Genomic DNA, 12,131 nt, shown 5'->3' on the forward strand with positions numbered 1-12,131 from the left:
CTGGGTAACCCCTCATTGTCCAGTCTGGTTGTTCCCGGCCAATTTCCCTGTGCTGTTCCAGTGTTCCTGTCTGTCTGTGGATAATACCTGTTCCTCCTGTTGCTTCTAGTGTCCCCTGTGTTCCCTGTGCCCGCAGTGGTCCCTGTGCCACTGGTATCTGTCTCCTGGATCCCTGGCAATTGACCAGGCAACTTGACCTCTCTTGCTTGGTGCCTGCCTCGACCCTGGCTTTCCTCGACTATCCTTCTGCTTTGTGATTTGGTACCGTGTTTTGCTCACCTTGGTGTGCCCAAGGACCGCAACCTGGCAGTAACCAGCGGCACAACATCCTTATCATCAGAGGCTCTGGAGAAAACCTGGTTACTGCTTAGACTCTGTGCCTTGGCCCTCCTCAGGGCTCACACTACCTCTGTGCAAGCCACAGAACCCCCCAGGGTGGGTGAGGAAGGGGAATGTAAGTAAGGGAAATAAAAAGTTGGGGGGGGGGGGGGGGGGGCTGTGGAGTGATGTTAACCAAAAAAAAAAAAAACATTGCATGTATTCTGTATTATTACGGGCAGAGAATTTATCACTATATATAACAGTAATAAAGCGACTGAACAAGGAACCCTCAAAAGATTATTCTGTCTCGCGTTGATTCAATTACATAACATTCTGTATAATGAAATGGGGTAAGTACCATCTCTAGTTCTCCTTCTGGGAGAGTATTGAGTATAAATGTAAACCATCTGTTGAAGAAGTGATCTGCTTGTGGATCTTTATTGATAGCATTTTTGGCATCCAGCTTTTCTTTATACATCCAGTTGGTCAGATCAGTTGAAACATCTTTAATAGTTGGAGAAGACGTTGCAACCCATGCTCGCATAATAACCTGCCTTGCTGCCAATAGACATATACTAATCTATTGTCGATGCCCCAACAGAGAATGGTTACCGTTAGAATTGTCATCCCAGTGGTTAAATAACATTAGCCGGGGATCTAATGATGCAAGTGTAGATGCCGTAATTTGAGTTATTTACTGAATTAACTGTTTCCAAATGGCTTGGATATGTGCACAATACCACAAACAGTTTGCCAGAAAAGCATTAAACTCTCAACATTTTTGGACAAAAATGGATGGATAATCTATATCTCGACGAGGGAATTGGAAGATTAAATAGGCTCTTTGCATAATGCAAAATTGGGTTTCTCTCCATCTTTTACTTCATTTATGATAAGCTTACATATACAGTATAGATATAACCTTTGTAATATATTCTCAACACTTATTCCTTCTGGGAAATCTTTAGTTCAAGTTGAAACATTGGATGACTCCAGGGACAAACTTGTGTAAAGATCCAATAATATTGGATATATTGCTGAGATAGATGGTTTTGGTAACCTTATATTGGAATCCAATGCTTTATTGTCCACATAAAAGGACTGGTTGGAAATATAGTTCTCTCCAGAAACATGTCTCTTGCTTGAGAAAAAATAAATGCTTCTCCGACAGGTTGTATTTTTCAATGAAATGGGAGTTTCTGTGTGGTTCAAATGATGTATCATGAAACAATTGAGAAAAATGCGTGAGACCATTGCGTTGCCAAATGGTATAAGCTTTATAGTCCTCTCCTGGTGGAAAACCGGGATTGGCTTTAAACGTTACATATTTGGAGAAATATGGTGAAAAAGACATCTTCTTCCAAGGAGTTTTCCAAACCACTAGGGTATCCCTGATTAGTACAGTTATTAGTTCTCAAACACAATGGTAGCTTTGCCAAGAGAAAATGCAAGATGTGGTCAGGATGCCATGGTAAATATACGTTATACTCCAAATCGTAATCAACATACCTAGAGGAGGCAATAAACCAGTCTACTACATAGTCACACATGCATGCTAAGTCATAGATGCGGATATTGGGTAATTGCATTCCCCCTTCACTCTTGGGCAGATATATTTTGCTTAATGCTATTCTAGGGTGCTTGCCCTGCCAGAGAAAACTGAGTACAGTTGACACCAACATTTGATATTGTTTCTCTTTATAAGACACTGTACGGTTTGCATAGGATATAATAATCTGGCAAAACGAATCATTTTGAATAATTATCATTTTTATTACCTAGTACTAGTGTAAAAGGTAATACAGAATGCCATGCATTACTGTGTGTATTTGTTATAAGCAATAGTTCGCTTGATTTTTTTGCAAATATTTCTTTGATAGAGATGACATCTTCTTTTGGATTGGCCGTAAAAAGCAAGATATCTCCTGCAAACAGTGAATTTCCTTTTTCTCTAGTACCTATTTTATTTCTGGTAATATTGGGGTGTGATTCCAAGTATCGAACCAGCAGTTATATTTGAACAATAAAGGAGATAAAAGATATCCTTGTCATGTACCCTTACACAAGGGAAACGGTTCGGAAAGAAAACCCGGTATTGCAATTTTTGCCATTGGATTGGATTTTATGCAACCTTTGTACTCTAAGAAAGGACCTGTAAAACCCATTGCCTGTAATACTGTAAAAAAACAATCAAATGTGACGTTGTCAAACACCTTTACCGCGTCTAAACTTATTGTCGCTAATTCTTGTTCAGGGTGCTGCTTGGCATATTCCAAAACTGCTAGTACTTTTCTAATATTGGTAGTGATTGAACGCCTTTGACAAATCCCACTTGCACTGTGGGCATATTTGGCTATAACTTTGTCATTACTTAAGATAACAAATTAATGCAAAAATAGTGTTTGGGGATGTTTGGGCAATATTGTGTTACAAAAAAGTTTTACTTTCTGTGTATAGTACAGACATAAAGAAAATAAAAGTGAAAAAAACTATTTAAATAAATAAAAAGGATTTTCCCCAAGACCTGCAGGCGTTGTTACAATTTATTCTGTCTAAGGAGGACATGGACTCCCTGGCAGCACGGATCGAGGGATCCCAGAGAAAGAAGATGGCTACCTTTCAGCAGCACCTCTGTCATAGATGCAAAAGTAACAAAGTTAGAGTCTAATTTTACACAATCAGAAGCCAGGATTACTGTTACGGAACAGTTCCATTCCCAGCTAAGATCTTTACTCACATCAGTTTCCTTAACCTCCCTAGCAGTCTTATTCCATCCATATTTGCATGCAAAAAGCGGTACAATGTTTTGCATGGACATTTATTTTTTATTGTAGGCTGTAATTTTTAGGCATAACTCGCTAATGTTTAATAAATGTAATATTAAACTTTAAATAGCAAAACACAAAAATCAGTTTAAAAAAAATAAAAAAAATATTTAAACATCTAATTTAACTCTATAGTAGCATACATAATATAATAATATGTATTATTTGAATATTTCTTTGTATTGGACTCAATACAGCTATTTTGTTTAGAATCCAATACAAAATTATTTGACTTTCCTGCTGATCCTCCCAGCCGCACTGACGCATGCACCGATGTCACCGGGAAGTCCTGTAGATCTGGTTTCGCAGCTGGAGATCGTAGGAGCAGGATGTGTCCCCAGGAACCACGGGGACCAGCAGGACGTCAGGGGACAGCGACAGAGCAAGGTAAGTGGGTTGTTTTTTAGTTAAAAGCGACCCCAAATGTGAGACGGGATTACAGCTAGGGGGGTTTAAAATTGATGACTTGGAGAATCGTGGACACCGCAATATTGTGCGGCTCAGGGGTATCTCAGAGGCCACATTGGTTGCAGATTTAAAGGCGACCACTATAGCCATATTGAATATGGTGCTAGATCCCGATGTCACTGTAGAAATAGAGCTGGATTGCATTCATAGTGTAGGCCAACGTAGAGCTCCCCCTAATGACTACCGGAGGGATGTTTTGTGCAGGATTCATTATTACATGTGCTGATATTGAGTCAAAGATGTTTTCGATACAGGGACAAATTGACTCCTTGTACAGGTCCAAGGCTAAGGCACAACTAAATAGGTGTAGACGCTTCTACGTACATGCCAATCATTGCGGCAAAGTGCTAGCCAGAGCTATACGTGCCAAACCGGCATCTACATATATGCCCAGCATTAAAAATACGGCAGGATCTATAAGCCATGCCTCAAAGGATAAAGCTAATTCCTTTAACATGTTCTTCCGCCAATTGTACAATCTTCGGAACACTACCAATTTGCCTATTTCTGACGCTTATATGACTAATAAGATAACAGATTACCTTAAAGAATCTGGGATGCCCACTATTTCAAGCAAATGGTTTGAAGTATTGGACAAATCAATCACGATTCAGGAATTGCAGAAGGCTCTGTCACAAACTGCCTCTGGGAAGGCACTGGGGCCTGATGGCTTAACTTTACAGTAATATAAGAAATTTGTACAGGTTATAGGCCCGCACTTGGTGAACACATACAATACTATATCCCAGGATCACTTACCTTTGGGAGATACATTGACAGCCCATATCATGGTCATATTAAAGCCAGACAAAGATCCACAATCATGTTCCAGGGACAGGCCCATATCACTGCTGAACTGCGACCTAAAGCTCTTCGCCAGTATTCTGGCATGGCGGCTGACTCCAATTCTGAGTACTAGGGTCCATCCCGACCAATGTGGTTTTTTGCTATTTCGGGAGGCTTGGGATAATACCACCCGCACGCTGAACATCATTGATTATGTCCACACCCGTAAAATCCCATTCATGCTCCTCTCCACAGACGCAGAGAAAGTGTTTGATCGGGTGGATAGGCCCTACCTCCATGCGCTCCTTAAAGATATCTTAAATATGTCTACCAGAAAAGTTCATGGCTTGGACACAGGCACCATATTCTGGGCCGACAGCGCAGGTTAAGATTAACGGAGAGTTATCTCAGCCTTTCCCTATTAGCAATGGTACGAGGCAAGGCTGCCCTCTATCCCCATTACTGTTCATTTTCACATTAGAGCCCCTACTCCGCTTTATCTGTTCCAATGCCAACATAAGGAGCATATCAATTGGCAATTTAGAGCATAAAACTGCAGCGTATGCTGACAATATATTATTTTACATCACTACACCCACCACCACACTCCCTAATCTTTTACTGGAACTTCAGCTTTTCGCTGAACTGTCCAACTATAAAATACATTTACAAAAATTAGAGGCTCTTAACCTCCCTAGCAGTCTAATTCTGTGCAAATTTCCATGCAAAAAGCAGTATAATTTTTTGCATGGAAATGTATTTTTCATTGTAGGCTATAATTCTTAGGCATAACTCATCAATATTTAATAAATTTAATACATTTATTATTAAACTTTAAATAACAAACACAAAAATATGTTATTTGAATTTCTCGCTGTTCCTCCCACCGGCACCAACGCATGCACCAACGTCACTGGGAACCACTGGGACATAATTCTGTCAAGATGTCAAGATTTATGCAAAGATTTTGGCACTTTGGTTACCTTCGGATGGATAAATGGATAAATTTGGCATATTAGGCTGGATTAGATCGGCTATTTTGTCTTTATATTCCACTCCTAGTGCTAGAGTTTTTACATCTGGTGCCCTCTCCTCCAGTTTTGATATTACCAATGGTACGCGACAAGGTTGTCCGCTCTCACGTATTATCTTTATTTTACTAGCCGAACCTTTAGCAGAGAAAGTAAGGATGGAGGTGAGGATCCATGGTATATTAAAAATAGGTAGAGAACATAAAATAAGCTTATTTGCAGATGATATTATGTTAATATTGACCCAACCCTTGATATCTCTGAGGATAGTATTAGATGTTATTGACCAATATAGTAAAGCTTCTTACTATAAGCTTAATATGTCCAAATCACATATCTTGCCGCTAAATATATCTTCAAGTACTGTGTAACAATGGAGTATTGAGTTCCCTTTCTTGTGGGAGACATCATCTATCTCATTTTTGGGTATAACTCTACCAGCTCGTACTCTATCCCTGTATGAATGTAATTACAAAAAGCTCTTGACATCTATGCAGGCAGAGTTGTTATCTCTACGAAAACAGGAATTTTCTATAGCTGGTAGAATTGCGGCATTTAAGATGTTCCTATTACCAAAATTTTTGTATATATTTAGGACAGTATCTATTCCAGTGCCAGCCTCTTTCTTTGCACAAGCACAAAAATATCTATCTGAGTATGTTTGGCTTAATAAGAAAGCACGCTGTAATTATTCAATTATGATTAAGGAGAGGAGATTTGGAGGTTTGGGTCTTTCCAGTATTCGATGTTACTACATTGCTTCCCTTATGGCTCAAATTAAACATTGGTGGACTAAAGACACTATTAAAATTGGGTGGAGATGGAATGGTCATTTCTCAACTATCCTTGTTTTCAATGGTTATTATTGGCCATAAAAATGTGATTTTGTGTGTCTTCTAATGCATACCCAACAATTCAGCCACTCTTCAAATCTCGGGTAAATATCCGAATTATGATTCAAGTGTACAATCAACTATGCTACTTACCCCAGATTTGAGGATTTTGGAGGTGTTTATTCCCCATTTAAATTTATCTTCCTGGCAAAATTATGGAATTACTAAACTTAAAAATCTCTATTTTTTCAAAAAATTTTAAACTTTTCAATCTCAGCAAAAGATCTATATTTTGCCACTTACATAATTTTTTACTTATATGCGAATTCGGCACTGCTTATTGACTCTAGACCTATCGGACAGACTCCCTATGGAGAAATCTATATTTCTTTACTTTATTAATTTGGCTTCGGGGTCCAAAGGAATTTCTAAATTCTACCGATTGGTTAGTTCTTATTTGGGATTTCGGAAATCTTCAGCGATGCGAAAGTGGGAAATAGTTTTTAATATTACGATCCCTGATAGTTTGTGGCTAACTACATTGAATGAAACGTATCAAGTTACTAAATGTGCGGATCACTGGGACATGTACCAAAAAGTGATAAATCATTGGTATCTAACACCGGTTAAGATGGCGCATTTCTCAGGATCCGGTTCAAATTTATGCTGGAGAGAATGTGGTGGCCTTGGTTCCTTGCACCATATTTTATGGGGCTGACAAACTGACACAACCAGCACAACTAGTGGGGGGTGACATTCCAGAGAAAGTATGTAAGAATAGATATCTAATATTAGATCTGAAGTTAGGGTATAGGTATTCTTTAAGTTAAGAAAGCAGAGTGTTTTACACTGTCTTTGGTGCTGAACTTGTCTTTGCAGAACTGACTAAAATGTCTTGAAACCTCTAACACAGTGTTTCTTGACCTTTTTAACAGGATGGAACCCCCTGGAGATAACTATCAGGTCTTCAGAAACTACTACTATACCTACTAAATCCAAAGCTCACTGTACATTAGTGTGGCTGCCAGTGGGTAGAATGCCACCCTTACAGATACCCAAAAAGATCATTGGTATCTGTTAAGCTGACCGCAGACACAAACTGCACATTGCTCAAGATTTCAGTCTGGTATGGACTCTGGTGAGATGGCCATTTCTGGGCACCCTTCTGAAAGCTAGCCTTGTCACTAGCTGTCCGACCATAGTCATGTCTTTAGCACAGTCTAAGGTCAATTTTGGGGGAAGCCAATTAACTTAACTTCATTTTGTTTGGAATGTGGGAGGAAACCAGACTACTCAGGGGAAACCCGTGCAAACAAGGGGAGAAAATGCAAACTCCATGCAGATAGCACCCTGGCCAAGATTTGAACCTAGGACCCAGCGTTCCAAATGCCCAGTGTCATACAGTGTCAATGGTTTTTACAGATAGAAAGTAAGAGACAATATACATTCAGGACATACAGCTTACTGGGGTTTTAGCTTTTCCAACTACATATACAAAATACATATATTTCTATCTTTGTCGAACACTGTATTACTCAAAGAAAAGTTTGGGTTGGATATATATTTATTAAATTCTCATGTAGGGCAATACAATAGGTTTGTTTTAATGACAGCTTCATTATTTGCATATATTCACTTTCCCTTTGCTCTACACAGGCAGTGAGCTTCTCTATACCAGTCAAATCTAATAAATGCTCTATTAGGAAATACAATGAGCAACCTGTATTCATAAATGATTGCAGTAGTCCTTAACAGCCAACCATATATCATCTTGATACTAGTCAGATTACTGTGAAACATGCTTTGATTACTTAATATGGGTCTGGACAGAATAAACATCTATACATATAAGAACACATGTTCTAGTTGAATGTGATTACAGACAATGAAATAAAATTACATGGCATAAAAGGTATCTTTCAATATATTATTATAAGTTGTATACTTATTTGATGGATGTCAATATGCTATTTTACCCTGTATAACAATAGTGCACTGTGTTACATTGTATAAGTGTACTTTTTTTGTTGTATGTAAATGAGCTTACTTGAATGAAAGTCAGCATTTTTTCATTACTTTTATTTGTAGGTTTATCTCCGCATCAGCATATATACATGTCCAACTTACTGACCCTCTTTTCTAAAATTAGGTTAGCCTCCCGCTCCTGAACATTTGGTTTTGTATCTTATATTCTACTCTACTTCTACAACCTGAACATTTGATGAACTTTTATGCAGTGTTAAGCAATAATAAAATCAGTAACAATTATAAATTACTCAAATGTATAGAGGTAAAGTAATAAGGCACTTTATTGTTATCACTGTATGTTAAAGATAAAGCTCATTTTCAATACACACCTGCATTCAGTGCGAGCCCTTCAGAATGTAAATGATCACATAGCAACTGCTTTGAATTCATGTGCTCTCATTTAACATGATGAAGCATTTAACATATATTTCATTATTTAGTCTCTTTCTATATATGTGAAGCTAGAGTTATGTTCAATGGATATTCTAACTGCGTAAAAAACACATGATGAGAGAAGTGTCACTGCTAACCAACTTTGGAAAATGCTAGTTGTATTCCAGTCATGATAATTCCTTTGACTTCAAGATATTATAAGTCTCTGACCTTGAGAAAGTAGACATCAAGTAAGGTCAGGATTTTCTGTGCCAATAAATGCTGCTTCAATGAAAAGAAGCAGCACTCCTCTGTTCCTTCTTTGAAAATAGTGGTTCCATACATCTGCAATTAAGCACTCTGGGGGGACCAGGAGATTGTGACTCCTGGGTTTTTTCCTTTTTAAAATGGGTATGGATTCTCTTGGTAAGAATGGTGCTGCTTGAAATAAGTAATAGGACAGGCAAGTATTTGGTATTTTCTTTGCAGGCAGCACTTTTATTGGAAATTTAGTTTTCTCATGCCTGGGTCACAAGTATTCAGAAATTAGTTCAGTATTTCTAAAAGCTTTCCAAGTTAAGGAAATGGCTAAAACATTGATCTCCCCCTTTTTGACACTAATACACTATAATAAATACACAAAGTTGAGATGGCACAAACAAAAATATTTTTTCAATACACTCTTATGTTGTGTGAGTTAGCTAAGGATGGCAGATGGAATGTCATACTCATACTACAGACAAGTCTGCCCTTGAGATGATCACAGTAAAAGTATCATAAATTATTCAAGGAATTCAATATATATACATGGTGAAGTAACAGGGAGGGGACATGAATCATGATTGAAATACTAAATAGGCTGCAAGACGAAGGGAAAGCAACTAGCATACCGAGTAGTATAAAAGAAAAATGTATATTTTATTTATATAGCAAAAAAACAAAGGGATTTTTGGTCACAGAAGAGAAATGTTTTCCTAAAAACAGGATGATTCTTCTTATGATATTTAAATTTTCCATGCCGGGCTGTTTTTTTATATCTAATAGTTTGCAGCACCAGTAAAGGAAGTGCTCACTGGAGGAACAACACTGCGCTGTATCTATAAACCTTTGAGCATTTCCCAGTGTTCAAATGCTAAAAATAAGCATCAACCCTGCTGGTCAACAACCAGGCTTTTGGTAAAAAACGTAAAAAACGTGACCTAAAGCACTGATTTTTTTTTTCTGTTGTACTTGGAAAAAGAAAAAATAGTAAACAATTTATGCATTTTAATTATGCAATAAAGCACCTCGTTTTTCATAGGATTTCTGAGTGGCTTGGGTTGCAGGAGTTTTGAAAGAAAGACTCTAGTTTCACACTGATGACATCAGTAAAGGTTTTACATCCTGACAGTGAAAAGTCTCCCTGTAGCCCTCCCCCTAACCTCAGGGGAAGGAGAGGAAAAAGTGGGGAAGCAATTGAAGATGCGGGAGGGAGGGGATGATTTTTATTCTGGAAGAAGAAGCATTTTTTGTTAACTCATGGTAACTTTTTGATTGATACAGCTTGCTATATCCAGAGATGTGACACTTCCATAGTTGCAAAATTTGCATCCACAGTTTGTATAATTTCAAAACAAAGGGCACAAAGAGAAGGCAAAGAAAGAGGTTCGAGGCTCAAAAGTCTTACGTCAAACTATGAATGTATTGATATATATTAACTTCATATATAGCAGAATCATACATGTACATAGTCCACAGACATATGTATTAAAGCGTAAAAAACAAATTGTGTTTGACTCGCCTAGTTCTGTTAGAAGTCACAGAAGTAGAAATATTGATTAAAGCGTATAAAACAAATTGTGTTTGTCTTGCCTAGTCCTGTTAGAAGTCACAGAAGTAGGACGGTTCACTAGACACGGTACTACTAACACTAACAATAAAAAACAATGGTATATGGAAAAAAATAGTAATATGACCGTAATTTTCATATAAGTCCCTGACGCGTTTCGCCCAAATTGGGCTTCCTCAAGGGTATATGACTTTATACGATTGGTGGTCTGTATATACAGAAAGGTTACATATAAATAACATTAGCATGTATAAACAGGTATACAAAATAAATTAATATGGGCAATGATGGTTATATTGCATATCACTGCTCTATATTAAGACATATTGAAAGGGTACATAAATATATAGTGTATGAGCGAAATATATATAGATAAAGAGCTAAAGAAGTGTGGGCTGATATTATAGATCATACTTACAAATAGAAGAAGGGTCGGATCTAGATATTGTATTCAAAACAGATAATCCCCAGTGGTGATGCTGGTGAGCTGCAACATTACAATTCACAATATATGCCTCAGTATAATAGAATCAAAATATTGTCAGAGAGTAATTAAAATGTTTAAGGGTTAATATATATATACCTAACGAAGAAGGCAGAATGGAGGGATTTATTGTTGAGTATATAAAAAGTGAATCCCATTACAGATGTTACCAAGTATGGGCACTTTAAGAGATAGTCACTAGATGATAAAGTACATATAAGAAAGTATTAGAATATGTACAAAACAATCATAGAATCAAGAAGATTGTACTAAAAGGATAATGACTAAATAGAGCATTAGGGTTAGTTGATTACCCGAAGTTGTCATAGACTGGTGGATACTGTTGAAAACTTTTTTATATATGCATATGTGGGTATTTAACCTATAAAATATAAGTAGTCATGTCAGGGGTTAATACTTAATGAGGGTAAAGGTAACTCAGGAAAGGAGGATAAGATAGCTTACCATATAAGGTTAATTTAAGATGACATAATTCCTGATATATATTAAGATATGAAGGTGAATGTAAGAGTTCATCCAATGGTCTCATGCACTTTTAAAATTGCAGGTGATAGTTGTATGTATAAAGATTAGATACCTAAAGAATGAAAAAAGAGGCTTATAGTCATTGAGTACTTCTATTGAAGAGATATATGTGAAACACAAATCAATTAAATGAATAAGGAGTTATTTGGACAGAGGAAGAGATATGCAATAGAATCATGATTGGTGTAAATACAGTAAAGTTATGATTAATGTAAAAGGTTATATTTGACAGAATCCACAATAACATTCTGGTAGTGCATTAAGTACAATGAGAATAAAAAATAATTCAGAAATACATTACATTTAAGAACAGGAGAATCAGTACCAATAATGAAGTTACAAAGACCGGGTGAATAGTTCATCATATGTGTAGTATGATATATTAATGGTATTAAAAATAGTATATTAATTTATAAATAATAGTAAATTATTATTAGTATGTAATATTAGTGGGTGAGATTACAAAAATGGTTTGTAGCTCAGAGTGTCATTTAGACCAGGAGGTTTATGTGCTTGAAAATTAACAATCCATTTGGATTCTCTTTGGAGCAGTTTCTTGTCTAAATCACCTCCACGGGGGTTATTGGGAATGTGGTCAAGTCCAGAAAA

Source organism: Pyxicephalus adspersus, chromosome 1 (genome assembly GCF_032062135.1).
Source record: "Pyxicephalus adspersus chromosome 1, UCB_Pads_2.0, whole genome shotgun sequence".
NCBI lineage: Eukaryota > Metazoa > Chordata > Amphibia > Anura > Pyxicephalidae > Pyxicephalus > Pyxicephalus adspersus.